At 48.9% G+C, this 20,608-nt stretch overlaps 1 long non-coding RNA gene across 1 annotated transcript; it reads right to left on the reverse strand.

The window, feature by feature from the left end:
* Window positions 1-9,892: 9,892 nt before the first annotated feature.
* On the reverse strand, window positions 9,893-16,454 carry LOC140737007 (uncharacterized). The gene is made up of 3 exons (XR_012101050.1): window positions 16,344-16,454; window positions 10,622-10,732; window positions 9,893-10,131 (listed from the first exon to the last, which is right to left on the reverse strand). It is a non-coding gene; the product is annotated as an uncharacterized lncRNA (long non-coding RNA).
* Window positions 16,455-20,608: the final 4,154 nt, after the last annotated feature.

A 20,608-nucleotide genomic window follows, 5' to 3' on the forward strand; every position in this document is an offset into this window, starting at 1 on the left:
TTGAGCTACTGTCGCCTTCCTGTCAGCTGAATCAGTCTGCCCATTCTTCTCTGAGTCTCTCATTAACAAGGCATTTTCCCACAAAATTGCAGCTCACCAGTTTCTATTTTTTGTTTGTTTGTTTTCACACCACACGCTGTAAACTCGAGAGACCGTTGCACATGAAAATCCCAGGAGATCAGCAGGGTCTGAGATACTCAAACCACCCTGTCTGGCACCAACAATTATTCCACAGTCAGTCAGTTAGATCACATTTCTTCACCACTCTGATGTTTGGTATGAACCTCTTGACCATGTCTGGATGCCTTTAAGCATGAAGTTGCTGCCAGATGATTGGATGTCCCTAATAAAGTAATCACTGAGTGCATGCTCCACAGAGGATTTGTCTAATGTTACATTATTAAGAGTGGGATTAAAGGTCTATCAGTTTTACATCTCTGAACTGTTTGCTTCTATTGGATTTCCTTTCTCTTCTTGACAATGCAGCTCCCTGTGTCCATGTTTCTAATGTCAACATGTCACACTGCCTGAGCACACTCCCACCTGGGACAACTTCTGTTGGAATGTGCTCAGTGAAGCAGAACACATGCTTCAGTCCAACAACTATGCATTTTCTCTCTCAGCCACAGCCGGGCCAATTTATGTGGTACTTTGGGCACAGTGTGATACCCTTAATGCCAAAGTCAAAGTAATTTTTTTATCAATGGCCTCGATGGTGGGGGGGTCATTGATGATGAATGCTGGTTTCTTTTGGCAGCACTCCATGTAAACGTGCCCATTGGTGTGTGATTAATCACAGCATTGAGAGCTATTTCCTCTTGCTGAGAGTTTGCAATTGCTTATTGATGGACAGACCACTCTTGTGTGTCCAGAAATGTCTCAAGGCATATGGGTAATGTCTGAGGTTGCCCAGGGGCACCTTGTCTTGCCTGGTGCACCTTGTCCAGTCCCATCCAAGGGGAGTGGGTGTGGGTGGATAGGTGAGGAAAACTGGGTGAGTTGCATTGATCTGGGTTCAGAAGCCAGGTTGATCACTTCCAAGGGAGTGGATCTTGAGCACCGTCCAGTTCCACATCTCTTTGCACAGTGTCATTATCTCTGCACAGTTGGACAGCTACCCTGTCCCAAATTTTGTCATGAATGGTCCCACCAAAGCTTTGATTTCCTGTGATGAGGCATCAAAGGTTATTTCAGGAGATAAATAGGTGCAGGAGACAACACATAAAGTCAAGGTGGGCTGGCTGATGGGGAGAAAGTGGAGGACTAACCAATCTGGTGAGGAGGATGTGATGAATGGTTTGCCACAAACGGCAGTGTGCAGCCTTGGATTTTTGCATCAGAGCCAAAGCAAAAACTAAAACATTTGCTGCCACCTTCAGCCAGAAGGGCTGAGCAAGTGATCCACCTTGTCTTCCTGCAGTGGTCCCAGTCACAATGGACACCCGTCCTAGCAGGTGATCTACTTCACCCCCCTGTGGTGGTGCTCAGCAAAATAGACACCAGTCTTCTGTCAGTTTGCTTGACTCCACAATATCAACAACAGATGACACAGGGTACTGGAAAGACCATGGTTCCTGATGTCATTCTGGCAATGGTACTGATGCCCTGTGATCCAGATCCTGCCACCTCCTTAGTCAGACTGTTCCAGGGCAGCTACATCACTGGCAACTATCCAACAAACTGCCTGAGTAGATCCTATCCACATTGAACAGGACAGATCTAACCCGGCCAGTTGCCGGGCAACAACCTGCTCACAGAAGCTGTTCCGCTAAAGTCACCTCCTCTCCAGATTTCATCACAGCTGGGATCCAAACACAGACAAGAGAACCAAACTCCCAGGGTGAGGTGGCATTCTCTACCCTCAACATCACAACCACATTTGATCAAGTGTGGTATTAGGGGCCCTGGTTACACTGGAGTCCTCCACTGCTCAGAATCATACAAGGCCAAGGGAGAGAGAGTGGACATGCAGATGACGTTTACAATAGTGGGAGAGTCTCGGACGAGAGGGCTCAGCCTTTGAATAGGACGCCCTTTTGAAAAGTAACAAGAAGGAGGAATTCCATTAACCATACAGTGGTGAATTTATGGAATTGATTGCCACAGACTGCCATAGAGCCCAAGTCTTTGGGTATATTTAAAGAGGGCATTGATGGGAACTGAATTAGAGAGGGTGCCAAAGGTTATGGGGAGAGGGAGGAGATTGGGGTTGAGAGGGAAAATTAATCAGCCATGAATGAATGAAGGAAAAACACGATGGGCTGAATGGCAAAATTCTGCTGCTCAGCCTTATGGTCCATCACATCACGGTGGTGGGAGATGAATCATCTCAGTTACAGGATGTCCCCGTAGGGATTCCACAGGATGGTATCCTGGGCTCAAACATCTTCACTGCTTCATCAATGACCTTCCATCCATCAGAGGGTCAGAGCTGATAAATGCACCGTGTTCACCATTCACAACTCCCCAGGTAATGGAGCAGTCCATACCAAACGCTGGACAACACGCAGCCTGGGCTGATGTGTGGTGCCCGTGTCATTTGCCATCTAAGTGCCAGGCAGTAACGATATCCAGAAAGGGAAATTCAACCATTTCTCTGACATTGAGTAGCATTGCTGTCATGGCATCCTCCACCGTCAATCCCCTGGGGTGGGGGGGGGGGGGAGGCAGCTCACAACCACATTCTCAATGACAATTAGGGATGGGGATTAAATGCCATTTCAGCCTGTGAAGCTCACTTCCTCTGAGTGAATAATAAATGTTAATTTTTACAGTTTATGTCAGTGACGTGAAGGAGAGCACTGAAGTTCTGGTTACTAATTTCACGATGGCACTGTGATTGTAATTGGTATCTGGTTTATTATTGTACAAGGATACAGTGAAAAGCTTCATTTACATGCCAGCCATTCAGATCATTCCATACATCAGAACATCAAGGTAGTATTAAAGAAAAAACAATTTCAGAATGCAGAATAAATGCTACAGCTGCTGAGAAAGTGCAGTGCAAGCAGACAATAAAGTGAAGGGCCATGGCGAGGAACATTCGGAGATCAAGAGTTCTTTGTACAAAAGGCCCATTCAGGAGAATCTGAAGGTGGATTAGAACTCATCCCATCGGTCTATAGAGAGATGAGTTGAGCTCCAAGCATCCTAGATGCTGAACCCCATTTGGGACAGGGAAGGCACCCGAGTGTTCCCCAAAACTGTCAGGTGACAAGTGGCATTTGTCCAACGTGATGCCAGGAAATGACCACCTACAACCAGGCAGAGTCTGACCTGCTACCCCTTACCTCAGTGATGGCCCCACATTCAACGCCCCTCAGGTTGTTCAAGGTGTGGTCATCATCACTTACCGTACCCTGAACATTCTCGGGGTGATCACTAGACACTCATCTTGACCATCCACATATGGCGGGGTTGGTCTGGGACTGTTACCCTGTGGTGAGTCGCTCACTTCCTGATACCCAAAGCCACTGTCAACCGGACACAGCAGTGCAATTGAATACTCTCTGCAAGACTACATGAGAGTAGCTACAACGTTCAAGACTCTCTCCACTGGTGCTGGAATCTGATCAGTAATAGAGGTGATAATGGGAACCATTGGGGGAAGGGGAAAGGCAAATGGAACCAGCATTAGATGGGGAGGAGGGAGCGGAGTCAGGGAGTGAAACGGGTGGGTGGATGGGTGAAGGAATGCTGTGGGGGTCAGGGGGAGGAGGACAAAATAGAAGGACAGGAGGGGGATTGGAAGGTGATAGAGTTACCTGTAAATGGAATATGATTGGGGAGAATATGAGGTGGTGTTCCTCGAGTTTCCTCCGGACTTTGAATTTGCCTCCCCCTCCCCTATCCGGCTCACTCTGCCCATCATGCAAACCCTCTCCCACCATCCCACCCAATACACCAACATACCACTCACCCTCAATACTCTCTCCCCTTCACTGTCAGTCCCAAAACATTGACAGTTCCTTCCACAGTCCCTCCCCTGGGGTACCTGCACAGAGTATTGTACTCAAACTCCGGATGAAATAGAGCCGGTAGTCGCCTCCTTCCTCATTGCTTCAACATGTTGGATCCAGAACAGATCCTCAGAGATGTTGATGCCCAGGAACTTGAAGCCTTTCCACCGCTGACCCCAGGATGAGGACTGGAGTGTGTTCTCCCGACTTCCCCTTCCTGAAGTTCAGTCAGTTCCTTGGACTTGCTGAGGCTGAGTGTAAAATTGTTGTTGTGAGACCATGGAGAGGGCCACATTGTGAAATGGGAGACATACGACCACCTCTCAGAGTACAAAGGATATTTGCACACTCTCCTCACTTCCCCACACACCCTCTCCACTCCCCTTGCCCCTCTCACCTCCTACTCTATTTGTTCCTCTTTCTCCTTCCCCACTCCAACTACACTCCACTCCCCACACAAACAGACCCTTCACTCACTCACATATTCACAGAACAGAAACTCACAGACAGAAAACACAGAAAAACACACACAAAACACAGAGACACACACACTAACACACACAAATACAGAAACATACAGACACAGAAATAAAGAAACTCGCACACATATGCACAAAACACAGAAAAACTGTCAGAAACACAGACACAAACTCCGAAAAACATACACACATACACAGACAGAAACCGCTTCCCACCCCATCACCACATACAGCTACACACACAGAACACAGAAACAAACACTCACACAGAAGCATGCAGACAAAAAACACACACCCATACAACACACGCACGTACACACAGATACATGCACAAATGCAGAAACACACACATGCATGAACAAACACTTAACATACATTCAGATAAAAGCAGAAACATACACACTCTCAAATTTGCACACACACACAGAAACACACACACAGAAAAGCATACAGACACACAAACACATACACAGAAAAACCCAGTCACAAAACCACACAGAATTGCACACACACACACACAAATACACACAGAAAGGTACATTTGCATACATACAACCCACAAACACACAAACTCACAGACACAAAAACAAACACACACACACACACACACACACACACACACACACACACACACACACACACACACACACACACACACACACACACACACACACACGCCACATACATAAACCCACACACAGAGCCAGAAACACACACACACACACAGATCACACACCACACACAGAAAAACATAAGGACATACATGAACTCACATACAGACACACTTGAAAACAAACTCACATAGACCACATAAAACATGGAAATGCACCAACACATAGAAACACCCAAGAACAGAGTCTCATTAACACAGATACACACACCCACCACACATACACACACACAACCAGGCTTACACTCACACCCTCAAACACACACAGAGAAATGCAGATGAACACATACGCACAACACAGGTACACGCAAACATATATGCATACATGCATATCCACACACACAAAGAAACAGATACATAAACTCAGACACTTACAAACTCACAAACTCATACACCCCATAAAGCACATAAATGCACACACACATTAATACACACCACAGAAACACACAAACACACACAAATAAAACACAGAAACACACAAACACACACAGACACAAAAAGTCAGTCTCAAAGAAATATACACACAGATACAGGCACACAAACACATATCCACAAAAAAGTACAATCATACAGGAAAGCACATACCGAAACACTCACGTAAACAGAAACACACACTCATACTCAATGCAAAAACAACCACTCACACACACATATTCTCACCTACAGAAACACCCAATCACACACACACACAGTACTCACATACAGAAACACCCACTCACGCAAACCAACACAGAAACACACACACATACTCACCTACAGAAATACCCAATCACACACAGACACAGAAACACTCACACACTGAAAACACATAAACACACACATACAGAACACACACATACAGATCATACAACACACATAGAAACACTCAAATACACACAAACCTTCACACACATGTACACATACACCACATAAAACATGGAACAGAAACACACAAATACAGTAGTAGACAAACAGAAACACTCACTCAGAGAGAAACTCACACTCATAGAGACACAGAAAGAAACACATTCTCACACACACCCCAGAAATACAGAACACACACAGAAACACATAAATGCACACACAGAGAAATACACATGAACAAACAGATAGAAACCCAGACTCATAGAAACACACACACACTCAGAAATAAATGCTCTCTCTCTCTCTCTCTCTCTCACACACACACACACACACACACACACACACGCACACGCACACGCACACGCACACGCACACACACACACACACACACACACACAGACACACACACACACACACACAAATGTGGGTTATGACTGAAGAAACAACAGCTGGAGTCACTTAGAAGTTTAATGCAGTGGCGTTTATTAGCTGTGTCAAAAATCAAATATGCAAAGTTTTGAATATAGTGAAAAGAAAAATGCCACAATGTAGTTATAATTCATTACAAAATAAACAGAATTATCTACGTTAATTACAGTACCCAAACAATATGTACACCCTTACACAAACCCATCATTGAAGAAATGGAATATTCTGCCATGTATGGTGGGAAAGGCACCATAACACCAATTGGAACACATCAGCTTGTTTAGGAACCAGAGTATTAAAATACACCAGGGAAGACAGTGAGACAGGTACACTCACTGTAACGGCAGCAGAGTGACGAGGCAATGCTCGTGAGTGAAGGAGTGCAATTACACAGTGCTCTCTCTCACACACACACACACACACAAACTCACATAGGAACACATACATACACAGAAACACACACTCACCCTCATGGAAAAAGAAACGCACTCACAGACACAGATCCCCTGAGACACACAGAAAGTCACACGCACACACACACACAGAAATACAGATAGATCAAAATGCGTAAAAAAAACACAACCAGAAACACACACAAGCACGCACACACATATAGACCATAAGACAAAGGAGCAGAAGACGGCCATTCAGCCCATTGAGTCTGCTCCACCATTTCATTATGAGCTGATCCAAACCCCCCTTTAGTTCCATTCCCCCACCTTCTCACCATAACCTTTGATACCCCAACTACTCAGATACCCATCAATCTCTGCCTTAAATACACCCAATGACCCGGCCTCCACTGCTGCCCTTTGGCAACAAATCCCATAGATTCACTACCCTCTGACTAAAAAAATTTTTTGCATCTCTGTTCTGAATGGGCGCCCTGCAATCCTCAAGTCATGTCCTCTCGTACTAGACTCCCCCACCATGGGAAACAACTTTGCTACATCCACTCTGCCCATGCCTTTCAACATTCGAAATGTTTCTATGAGGTCCCCTCTCATTCTTCTAAACTCCGAGGAGTTCAGTCCAAGAGCGGTCAAACTTTCCTCATACGTTAACCCTCTCATTCCCGGAATCATTCTAGTGAATCTTCTCTGAGCCCTCTCCAATGTCAGCACATACTTTCTTAAATGAGGAGCCCAAAACTGCACGCAGTATTCCAAGTGTGGTCTTACCAGTGCCTTATAGAGCTTCAACATCACATCCCTGCTCCTCTATTCTTCTAGAAATGAATGCCAACATTGCATTTGTCTTCTTCAGCATCGACTCAACCTTAAGTTTAACCTTAAGGGTATCCTGCACAAGGACTCCCAAGTCCCATTGCATCTCAGAACTTTGAATTCTCTCCCCATTTAAATATTAGTCTGCCTGTTTATTTCCTCTACCAAAGTGCATGACCGTACACTTTCCAACATTGTAATTCATTTGCCGCTTCTTTGCCCATTCCCCCAATCTATCCAAGTCTCTCTGCAGACGCTGTTTCCTCAGCACTACTGGCCCCTCCACCTATCTTCATATCATCAGCAAACTTAGCCACAAAGACATCTATTCCATAATCCAAATCGTTGATATACAATGTAAAAAGAAGTGGACCACATACACACACAGATGCACACATGTAGAAACAAAAAGTCACAACAGACACACTGTTGGAGTATTGCCCACAGTGAAGACAATAGATTACGGCAGTCTTTGAGGAAAGAAGGTGTGAGTATTCAGACAGTCTGGGGCAGGATTGTGGGATTGGCCCACTGTTAAAGATCTAATACTGAGGGAGGGTCACAGAACAGAACAACCAGCCGGCTGTCAGAATGGCAGTACTGAGGGGGAACCCAAGTGAGGGAGCGCCACAGGGGACCATGCTCTCTCCGGTCCTGTTCACCCTGTACACATCAGACTTTCAATATAACTCAGAGTCCTGCCATGTGCAGAAGTTCGCTGATGACACGGCCATAGTGGGGTGTGTCAGGAATGGACAGGAGGAAGAGTATAGGAAACTGATACAGGACTTTGTGATATGGTGCAACTCAAACTACCTGCGTCTCAATATCACCAAGACCAAGGAGATGGTGGTGGACTTTAGGAGATCTAGGCCTCATATGGAGCCAGTGATCATTAATGGAGAATGTGTGGAGCAGGTTAAGACCTACAAGTATCTGGGAGTACAGTTAGACGAGAAGCTAGACTGGACTGCCAACACAGATGCCTTGTGCAGGAAGGCACAGAGTCGACTGTACTTCCTTAGAAGGTTGGCGTCATTCAATGTCTGTAGTGAGATGCTGAAGATGTTCTATAGGTCAGTTGTGGAGAGCGCCCTCTTCTTTGTGGTGGCGTGTTGGGGAGGCAGCATTAAGAAGAGGGACGCCTCACGTCTTAATAAGCTGGTAAGAAAGGCGGGCTCTGTCGTGGGCAAAGTACTGGAGAGTTTAACATCGGTAGCTGAGCGAAGGGCGCTGAGTAGGCTACGGTCAATTATGGATAACTCTGAACATCCTCTACATAGCACCATCCAGAGACAGAGAAGCAGTTTCAGTGACAGGTTACTATCGATGCAATGCTCCTCAGACAGGATGAAGAGATCAATACTCCCCAATGCCATTCGGCTTTACAATTCAACCGCCAGGAGTAAGATATGTTAAAGTGCCGGGGTTAGGACTCAATGTATTTAATAAACTACTTAAGAACTTTTTATAAGCTATTATTAATGCTTTTTGAGAGGGTGTTTTTAGATGCATATCATATTTTTACTGAGTTAAGTATTGTATGTAATTAGTTTTGCTACAATAAGTGTATGGGACATTGGAAAAAATGTTGAATTTCCCTATGGGGATGAATAAAGTATCTATCTATCTATCATTAGAATCTAATCTCGATCAGTGTGTTGTGATTAGAGGGAGGGTTAGTGAGGGAAGGGTATAAATAATGAATGGCAGGGCCACACATAACATTGGGGAATAGAATTTCTGCAGTCAAGGTGGCAGCAAGCGTATATTGTTTTTATTCATTTATAGAGTCAGCACGGTAAGACCCTACCGGTCCTACAAGCCCACGTGACCCATGTGACCAATTACCGTGCCGCACTGAAGTAAAAGGTGTGAAGAAGGGCCGTGGGATGTTTGCTGTCATTAGCTGAGGAACAGAGTATACAAGCAGAGAAGTTATGCTACAACTATGTAGAACATTGGCTCGGCCACAACTGCTTTCAGTTCGAGTCGCCACACCGTGAGATTGTAGAGGAAAAGGTGCAGAGGAGATTCACAAGGATGTTGGAGGCACATGCAGATTGCTGTGGATTCTGGAAATGTGTAGCCTTACGCAAAATACTGGAGGAACTCCTCAGTTCAGGCAGAATCTGTGGAAGAAAACAGACGATGGCACTTTGGGCCGAACCCATCCAAAGATAGATGCTGCCCGACCTATTGATTCCTTTCAGCTTCCTTCTGTGTTGCTCTACAAGGATGTTGCAAGGTGCGGAATTAGGTGTAGAATTGTTATTTTTCCTTTATTTTCTTCAGATTTCGCTTTCCTACGCTTGCCTGCAATTTTTCTGTAATTTCCTGTATGTGTAACTGTTGAGTGAATTTTCAGCAATTGGTTCTGTATTTTTCTGGATGTTTTCCTGCAGCCCATATCACCCCACAACCAGACTGTTTCACAACAGATTGTTTCACAATTCGAGATTATTTTTTGTTGAAGATGACCACAAAACCTTTGTTTTCTTCCTTCATATGCTCGTTCTTTGTTCCTGTAAAAATTAACAAATCAACTGCAACCACCAAGTTTTCTGCCTCATTCTTGACCTCCGAAGGACCTCTGGATAAATATCACCAGATCTAACAAGGGATTGGAGCTTTTTGATGAAGAGAAGAGACTGGATCGGCTGCAATAGTTTTCCTTGGAGAAGAGGAGACGGATGGGGAACATGACAGAGGGAATGAAAGCTATGTGGATCACAGACTTTTCTTCACGGGGAATAAGGAAACTGTTCCTCATAGCACTGGTATCTAAAACTTGAGGGCCAAGGTTTGGGCTAAGATGTTAGAGGTTTGGAGAGGTGCTAAGGAATGTATGACCCTATAAACCTGTGACATTGCTGGATGGACAACACTCATGGAACACTACACTATCCATCACGTTGGGGAGACAGTAATGAAGGAGCATTGGAAGTGGGCAATGCAGAAGAAGAGCTTGTAATCTGAACAACAGCACTCAGGGTGTCGGGCAATAGTTCTTACCTGGTTTACTGTGGAGCTTTCATTGGTTCTTCCACCTTGACTCCCCCGCGACTCATCGAGACCATTTCATACAAATGCTCTGACACAGGCCTTTCTGCTTTTTCTGCTGGACTAGGGTTGAGGACAACATTAGTCAGACAGGGAACAATGAGAGAGGCCGAGGTCGGGGTGGGGAGGAGAGAATACTGGTCTCCAGGAATGGGTGACATTTTGGTGAATGCGCCATATATTGTGAGAAATTCCACTCTGGGTGAGTCTAGTAGTGATCACTGTCAGTGAGAGTCTCCAATCAGCCCTACTCTCCCCTGTCCTACCCCCATGGCCTTGCACATTTTCACATTAATCTGGTCCTGTTGATTGGGAAGTTCCTGCTGCACCTGGTCTCACTGCCCTTTAATGCTGCCCATCCCAGATCACAACAACCTGTGCCGTCCACTCCCCTTTCCCCCCAGACATCTGACTGATCACCTCCAGTCAAAGACTCCTCAGTTTCTAATGCTCCTCCCTCTAGAAACACCTCCTCCTGATTGACTCTGTACAACTTAGCCTCTTTCTAGGAAGGATGTGGAAAATCTAGAGAGGGTGCAGAGGACATTTACCAGGATGTTGTCTGGACTTCAGGGCATCTTCTATGATGTTGAGCGAGCTAGGGCTTTTTTGTTTGGAGTGAAGGAAAGTGAGTGGTGAATTGGTAGAGGTATATAAGATGATGAGGCATAGACAAAGTAGACAGTCAGAGACTTTTCCCCTGGGCAGAAATGGGCAATACCAGGGGCATAATTTTAAGGTGATTGGAGGAATGTAGAGTGGTGGGTGTGAAACTCACTGCTGGGGGGTGGTGGTAGAACCAGATACATTAGGGACGTTTGAGAGACCCTTAGATAGGCTCATGGGTGACAGGAACGTGGAGAGCCTTGTGAGACAGAAAGTTTAGAACATTGTGGGCTGACAGTCGGTACGGTGCCACAATTCACTATGTCCTGTGTAACCTCTCATGATTTTTAACGCCTTCATTCAATCTCCCATTGACCTGTTCTGGGGAACACTGCCTCTGCAGCCCCTCTGCAGGAGAAATGAATATCTCTGGGAGTCGTCTGGGAAATATCCTCCCTCCCTGACCCTCTCCAAAGATAGGTCTCATATCGTAAAGTGTGACGGGTCAGAGTTTATAAAAGGGAAGAAAAGTGGGCAGATTCGAGAATCTTGATGTTGCTGAATCTCTGAGTGAGGGAGTGCAGGGTGTGGGACACAAACTCTAATGTGTTTGTTGAAACTCCATAGTCCCCACTCCAAACTCCATGTGCAGCAATATACTGTTTTATTGGGGACACCTTGGACTGGAGATACTGGAATCTTGGGCAGCACTTAAAAACGTTGGACAGGGTAGCGAGCTGGCAGAGGATAGCTAGATGGAGGTGAGAGAGCTGAAAGACAGATGGGCAAGGGTTGGAATGGATCTGGAGCAAAGGTGGGACGTGACTACAGACGGATGATAATGGACTATGATTTGAGAGGAAGGTGAAGAGGGAGCTAGTGAGAGGAATGTGTAGGTGATGGGCAGGTGGATAGGATGGGAAGGGGGCCATGTGGACCAGGAAGAGAGAGGAAAGGGATAGAGAGAAGGAGCAGTTTCCAGAAGCTGGGGAGTTCAGTACCCGTGCCATTGGGTTGGAGAGTATCAACATGGAATACAAACTACTGTTCCTCTGATTTCCATTAACCTCAACCTGGCAGTTGAAGAGTCCAAGGACAGATATGTCAGTGGGGGAATGGGAAGGAGAATGAGGATGTCTGGCCACTGAGAAATCCAGGCAGCGATGGTGCACAAAGTGAAGGTGCTTTGTGAAATGTCATCCAACCTATAGCCAGTTTCACTGATGTAGAGGAGGCCAAACCAAGAGCACGGGATACAATGAGTAACACAGGGGACTGTGAAAGGCTGCCTCACTGAGAAGGGCTGTTTGGTACCCCAGATGGTAGTGAGGCAGGGGTTGCAAGGGCAGGTGTCACACTCCCTGGTGTAACAGGGGAGTGTGTCTAGAGAGGGATGAGCAGACCTGGGAGTTACAAAGGGAGTGATCCATGTAGAAAGCAGAGTGAGGAGAGGAGGGAAGGAGAAGATGTAGATGATGATTGGATCCCATTGTATCTGACAGAAGTTACAAAGAATGATATGTTGGACGTGTAGACTGACTGGGGTAGTCGGTGTGGACCAGACAAAGTGTATCACTGTTCTGTGTGGGTGGGTGGCAGTGGAATTGGGTGAGAGCAGAACTGAAAAAACAAACGAGATGTCGATAAGAGCTGCATCAATAATAAAGATGTTTGGGGGAGAACCCCACCATCTCTGGCTTAGGACAGAGTTCATAGCCCCTTTAACTGCAAAAGGAGGTCACTGCCCTAGAGACTGATGAATCTGTGGAAAACTCTGCCCTGGGAATCAGCAGAGTTGAGTGTGGGGGGGGGGTGTAAGGCAGAGGGGAGCGTGTGGGAGGTGTAGGGCAGAGGGGAGTGTGTGGGGGGTGTAGGGCAGAGGGGAGTGTGGGGGGGGGGGGGTGTAAGGCAGAGGGGAGCCTGTGGGAGGTGTAGGGCAGAGGGGAGTGTGTGGGGGGTGTATGGCAGAGGGGAGTGAGTGGGAGGTGTAGGGCAGAGCAGAGTGTGTGGGAGGTGTAGGGCAGAGGGGAGTGTGTGGGGGATGTAGGGGCAGAGGGGAGTGTGTGGGAGGTGTCGGGCAGAAGGAAGTATGTGTGTGTGGAGGGGTGTAGAGCCGGAGGGGAGTGTGTGGGGGGTGTAGGGCCAGAGGGGAGTGTGTGGGAGGTGTAGGGCAGAGGGAAGTATGTGTGTGTGGAGGAGTGTAGAGCCGGAGGGGAGTGTGTGGGGGATGTAGGGATAGAGTGTTGTGTGTGGGGGGTGTATGGCAGAGGGGAGCCTGTGGGAGGTGTAGGGCAGAGGGAAGTGTATGGGGGGTGTAGGGCCAGAGGGGAGTGTGTGGGAGGTGTAGGGCAGAGGGAAGTGTATGGGGGGTGTTGGGCCAGTGGGGAGTGTGTGGGAGGTGTAGGGCAGAGGGAAGTGTGTGGGGGGTGTAGGGCAGAGGGGAGTGTGTGGGGGGTGTAGGGCAGAGGGAAGTGTATGGGGGGTGTTGGGCCAGTGGGGAGTGTGTGGGAGGTGTAGGGCAGAGGGAAGTGTGTGGGGGGTGTAGGGCAGAGGGGAGTGTGTGGGAGGTGTAGGGCAGAGGGAAGTGTGTGGGGGGTGTAGGGCAGAGGGGAGTGTGTGGGGGGTGTAGGGCAGAGGGAAGTGTATGGGGGGTGTTGGGCCAGTGGGGAGTGTGTGGGAGGTGTAGGGCAGAGGGGAGTGTGTGGGGGGTGTAGGGCAGAGGGGAGTGTGTGGGAGGTGTAGGGCAGAGGGAAGTGTATGGGGGGTGTTGGGCCAGTGGGGAGTGTGTGGGAGGTGTAGGGCAGAGGGAAGTGTGTGGGGGGTGTAGGTCAGAGGGAAGTGTATGGGGGATGTAGGGCCAGACGGGAGTGTGTGGGAGGTGTAGGGCAGAGGGAAGTGTATGGGGGGTGTAGGGCCAGAGGGGAGTGTGTGGGAGGTGTAGGGCTAGAGGGGAGTGTGTGGGAGGTGTAGGGCCAGAGGGGAGTGTGTGGGAGGTGTAGGGCAGAGGGGAGTGTGTGGGGGATGTAGGGCAGAGGGGAGTGTGTGTGGGGTGTAGGGCAGAGGGGAATGTGTGGGGGGTGTAGGGCAGAGGGGAGTGTGTGGGGGGTGTAGGGCCAGAGGGGAGTGTGTGGGAGGTGTAGGGCAGAAGGAAGTGTATGGGGGGTGTAGGGCCAGAGGGGAGTGTGTGGGAGGTGTAGGGCTAGAGGGGAGTGTATGGGGGGTGTAGGGCCAGAGGGGAGTGTGTGGGAGGTGTAGGGCTAGAGGGGAGTGTGTGGGAGGTGTAGGGCTAGAGGGGAGTGTATGGGAGGTGTAGGGCAGAGCGGAGTGTGTGGGAGGTGTAGGGCAGAGGGAAGTGTGTGGGGGATGTAGGGCAGAGGGGAGTGTCTGGGGGGTGTAGGGCAGAGGGGAGTGTGTGGGAGGTGTAGGGCAGAGCGGAGTGTGTGGGAGGTGTAGGGCAGAGGGAAGTGTGTGGGGGATGTAGGGCAGAGGGGAGTGTGTGGGGGGTGTATAGCAGAGGGGAGTGTGTGGGGGGTGTATGGCAGAGGGGAGTATGTGTGTGTGTGGGGGGGGGGGTGTAGAGCCAGAGGGGAGTGTGTGGGGGATGTAGGGATAGAGAGTTGTGTGTGGGGGGTGTAGGGCAGAGGGGAGTGTGTGGGGGGTGTAGGGCAGAGGGAAGTGTGTGGGAGGTGTAGGGCAGAAGGAAGTATGTGTGTGTGGAGGGGTGTAGAGCCGGAGGGGAGTGTGTGGGGGGTGTAGGGCCAGAGGGGAGTGTGGGGGAGGTGTAGGGCAGAGGGAAGTATGTGTGTGTGGAGGAGTGTAGAGCCGGAGGGGAGTGTGTGGGGGATGTAGGGATAGAGTGGTGTGTGTGGGGGGTGTAGGTCAGGGGAGTGTGTGGGGGGTGCAGGGCCAGAGGGGAGTGTGTGGGAGGTGTAGGGCAGAGGGAAGTGTATGGGGGGTGTAGGGCCAGAGGGGAGTGTGTGGGAGGTGTAGGGCCAGAGGGGAGTGTGTGGGAGGTGTAGGGCCAGAGGGGAGTGTGTGGGAGGTGTAGGGCTAGAGGGGAGTGTGTGGGAGGTGTAGGGCAGAGGGGAGCCTGTGGGAGGTGTAGGGCTAGAGGGGAGTGTGTGGGAGGTGTAGGGCCGAGGGGAGTGTGTGGGGGTGTAGGGCCAGAGGGGAGTGTGTGGGGGGTGTAAGGCAGAGGGGAGTGTGTGGGAGATGTAGGGACAGAGGGGTGTGTGGGGGGTCTAGGGCAGAGGGGAGTGTGTGGGAGATGTAGGGATAGAGGTGTGTGTGTGGGAGGTGTAGGTCCAGAGGTGTGTGGCCTAGAGTGGGACACAGAGTTGGGGAGAGATATAGGTGCTGAAGGAGTTCACAGAGGTGGGGAGGGTATAAGGAGGTGGGGAGATGGAGAGGTGATTACACATGTGGGGGTGATGTCGGAAATGGTTACAGAGATAGAAATCAGAGAAATTTCTGTGGGAGAGTCTGAAGATGATCAGCAATCGCTCCCAGTGGAGGTCACCAGTGTGATGACAGTCAACAGCTGGATTGGTGGAGTTTGGATCTGGGTTGGTGGTACCTCTTTATGGAAAGACTGAGTTTGTGTGACAGCTCTCCTCGTATGCTGATGAAAAGATGTTTTTGAAATTCTGAGATTTATCTGTTAACTGAGCTGTAACTTATATCGGTCTCCAGTTTTTCAGTGTTTTCCTTCTTGTGGCTGATTGGTGGGAGGGTAATCTGTTAATTCTTTCTGTGTAAGGTGGGGTGGGGGGTTTGCTGTGTTTGTTGTGAGTGGGGGTCAGGGATTGTAATTGTCACTGTTTCTTATTTGCAGGGGAGGGTGAGGGATTTGATATTTCTGTTGTTTTTTTTCTGTGTGGAAGGGGTTGGTGAGTTTTTTTTAAACATTCTTTTTGAACTTGGGGGCAGAGTTGATAACCTTCCTTTCAACAACACCCATGGCATTTCATGGCTATCTGGTGAAGACAAATATGAGAGTTGTATTGTACATACACACATCAACAACAAAATCACCCTTTGAGTCAGTGGGAGGTTTCTGAATACTCACTTCCTGGTATTCCTGCTGTTCTTAAGGAAACAGATCAGAGCCACTGAGGTGAAAAGAAACAGAGCCCCTTTCAAAGCCGTTGAAATGACTGACGGCGTAGATAGCTGTCCCTGAGCTGAGAATCAAAAGAACAGCAAAGTCTTCTATTGGTATCCGCTGCCCAGAACAAGGAAGAGCACCAGCACTCCTTTGAGGTGTTCAGCACTGATGGCTGTTCGCTGTCTCCCATCACCCCTGGATGGGACCGTCTTGTTGCAGGGAAACAAGCCCAGGGCTCCCACTGATTCACCGATACTGGTGCGTTGCAATGATTTTATATGTTCATAGGAGGAAAATACGCACTGTGTGTTTAATAGCCAAACGTTACTTAAAATGTTATGATGCTATTGACTTATAAGTGACATAATTGATTCATCACTATATTCATGCGAGGAAAGTAAGTGCGGTGTGTTAAAAATTAAATTCGTTAGATAAACCCTTTTAGACATGAAATTGAGTGTAAGTGACTTGTAGTTCACTTATCACCTATATTCTGTCGTGATTAACACCCACACCAACACCCCCCCCCCCCCCCTCAGCCCGTCCACAAGAATATTGTCAATATTAAACCAGTCTGTGGAGCAAAAAAGTTTGGGGACCCCTGAGTTAGTGCACCGGGCTCTCAGTAGGGGGTTCACTGTGGAAGACATCTTTCTACAGATGGAGCCGGTGACAGCTCCCACCCAACGAATTGTCCTCGGTCACGTCAAGCCTTTCATCCCCATTGAACTCCTGCTTCCCCATCAAGCCTGTTTGGGACAGGTACAGTCAGGGATAACAGCTATAAGACACAAATCTAAGAGACGTACTCTCCGCAACGTAATCTCTTTCCGGCGCCTGGTGTTCATGCAGCTGGCACGGATAACACGGTTGAGGGCCGGTTTACTGTCCGGCACAAGAGGGTAGAACATCAGGTGCATTGGAGCTCTGAGCACCCACGATGCCATGCGTGCAGGAAGGTGGGGCACTTTCGGAGGGACTGCCTCAACACCCTAAATCCTAGGGAGAGCACTACTGGCACCGGTGCCCCAGCTGCTTCTGCCCTTGTTCCTATTCCTGCGGCAGTACCTGCCCCTACCCTTGACCCTATTCCTGCCTCTGTTTCAGCCCCTGTGGACCGGGCGGGAGATCTTGAGGCTGTGTGTAGGGAGGTTCTGTGCAGGTAAGAAAGCGAGGAAGAAATACAAGCACCCTAAGATGTCGGCCCACGAGAAAGTAGAGCTCACACCCTCTTGCCCTGACGTGGAGCATGAGGCCCGGGGAATTGTGCGGGTGGAAGTGGAAAGTGCCACTGCATTGGTGAATCCTGCAGCTCTGTGCTCCTCTGGCTTGAAGAGGAGAAGGGGATCTTCCTCCAAGAGGGCAGAGATTGTAGATGTGGGGGAGTCCCTGGAAGGGGTGGGTGTCCCGGTGGAGGTTGGTTCTAAACCTAAATGCCCAGATGTGGCCTCCAGTCCTGTGGTAGGTGGAGTGTTTGTGTGGAAAGGTGGTGTTCGCACTGTTTGCACGACTGAGACAACCCTGGAGACCTCCACCCAGGACTTCAAATTAGTGACTCCCTGAAGGCAAGTGTATGAAATAATGTCAGCAGAGCGGAAACCAGCCTCTCTCACGCTCAGCATCAGGATGCCAGTGAATCCCTGGGACCGGAGTTGCTGGCGTCCACCTTGTAAACAGTCTCCTGCAGAGGGTGAAATATTTTGCATGCCGACCCCAGCAACTAATGGCTCGCAAAGGGTTCCTGGGGATTGTCCCACCATTTTCGCGACTGTGGATAAGGCTGATGCGATGGTGGAGCAGGCAGGTATGACTGAGGTACCCACTGAGCATTGTGGGTTACAAGCGCAGCCATCAATTGGTACGCACGGGAAGGAAGATGGAGGATCTATTTGTAGTGGGGGGTTGAAGGGAGACTCCTTTGATAGTGAAACAATGGACATGCTCATCCCCCCTGAGAAATCACTGTTGATACTTGTGGAGGAGATCAGAAAGTGGCATTCATAGCAAGAGGATTCGAGTACAGGAACAGGGAAGTTCTACTGCAATTGTACAAGGCATTGGTGAGACCACACCTGGAGTATTGTGTGCAGTTTTGGTCCCCTAATCTGAGGAAAGACATTCTTGCCATAGAAGGAGTACAAAGAAGGTTCACCAGATTGATTCCTGGGATAGCAGGACTTTCATATGAAGAAAAACTGGTTCGACTAGGCTTATACTCGCTGGAATTTAGAAGATTGAGGGGGGATCTTATTGAAACATATAAAATTCTAAAAGGATTGGACAGGCTAGATGCAGGTTAATTGTTTCCGATGTTGGGAAGTCCAGAATGAGGCGTCACAGTTTAAGGATAAAGGGGAAGCCTTTTAGGACCGAGATGAAGAAAAACTTCTTCACACAGAGAGTGGTGAATCTGTGGAATTCTCTGCCACAGGAAACAGTTGAGGCCAGTTCATTGGCTATATTTAAGAGGGAGTTAGATATGGCCCTTGTGGCTAAAGGGATCAAGGGGTATGGAGAGAAAGCAGGTACAGGGTTCTCAGTTGGATGATCAGCCATGATCATACTGAATGGCAGTGCAGGCTCGAAGGGCCGAATGACCTACTCCTGCACCTATTTTCTATGTTTCTATGTTTCTCACCTCTGACAGTGCAAAGCATCAGGGAAAACTAGCCTCGCTTCGCTGTTCTAGCATGCCGAGACTGGTTATGTCCTTGCGTGTCATCCTCAGACGGATGGGGAAGGGGAAGAGGAATTCTGTGTCTGGAAACGACAGGTGACAGCTGAAATCCTTCCTGGATGACCTGGTGAGGTGCATCATAGTGGGAAGCAGCTTCACTCCTTCGGGAGATGGTGGGTTACAGGGTGGAGTTGGCACCACTTGGGCCAGGAAAGCAAAGAGTATTCTTGCTGTTTTCGGGATAGTGTGGATAAGGACGCTTCCGTCCTCACCGGGAAAGATGCCGATGCCGAGGCTGTGTACTCCTGACATGAAGCTCACCATAGCTAGTCTAAATGTAAATGGTAGCAGGGGTTCTCTCTGCAGATTTAACAATCTTACGGTCCTCGGGCATGGGAGATATGCGATGAGTTTCCTTCAGGAAACCCATACCATCCCAGGGGACGAGTCTGTTTGGCTGCTGGCGTGGCGTGGGGGGAGGGGGGATACACATGAGCCACCTTAGCTCCAACTATAGTAGTGGGTTTTTTTCTGTTGGCCCCAACCTTCCAGACAGAAATAGGAAGAGTCGAAGACGTCATGCCCGGCCGTCTGCTCCACTTGGCCGTGCGCGTCGATGGTGAACCTCTGCATTTTATCAATGTGAATGCCCTGAGGCGCGGGGTGATGCAGACGCGCCTATTCTGTCAGCTGTCCACCCTGCTGAGTTCCATCGATCCTGGGGACTGCGTCATCCTTGGGGGAGGCTTCAACTGTACGCTCAAGGTGGAGGACCGCTCTGGACTCCAGCACGACCCAGTATCGGGAAAGAAGTTAAAGGAGTCAGTCGGCTCCTTTGACTTGGTGGACGCCTGACGGAATTTTCACCCCGATTCTAGCGTCTTTACAAGGAGGTCTAGAGGAAGAGGTTCCTGGATAGAGCACCTGTATGTCTCCCGGGGGTACATCTCCCGCATGTCGGCACCCTCCATGGGGCCGGTGCTGTGCTCGGACGATCAGCTTGTGAATGGAATTTACTCCTCTGCACCCTCGGGTGGGATCTGGGTATTGGCATTTTAACAACCGGCTGCTGGAGGACAGCCGGTTCTGGGATTCCTTCTGAGTGATCTGGGATACCTGAAGGGAGAATGAGAGGGGGGTGGGTGGTGTGATATATGCTCTCTGCAGCTATGGTGGGAGGTGGGCAAAGCCCACATCCGATGTTTATTTCGGAAGTACGCTAGGGGGTTGACAAAGAGGTGGGACTCTGAGCTTGAGCAGCTTCAGAGAGAGCTGCTTAACCTAAAGAGTCCATCTTGGTCCGACTGGTGGAGACCAACAGCTATGGCAGGAATACCAGGAGAAGAAGGACTCACTAAGGAATCTGCAGCCTCAGCAGTCCCGAGGTGCGTACGTGAGGTCACGGCTCCAAATGCTGCAGGATTTAGACTGTGGTACACCTTTCTTCTACTTGTTGGAGAAGTGGCGAGGCATCCAAAAGCATGCAGTGGAGTTACTAGCTGCTGATGGCTCCTCCGTTACAGACCCTGATGATATCAATAAAGAAGAT

This window comes from Hemitrygon akajei, chromosome 1 (assembly GCF_048418815.1).
Source record: "Hemitrygon akajei chromosome 1, sHemAka1.3, whole genome shotgun sequence".
Taxonomy (NCBI): domain Eukaryota; kingdom Metazoa; phylum Chordata; class Chondrichthyes; order Myliobatiformes; family Dasyatidae; genus Hemitrygon; species Hemitrygon akajei.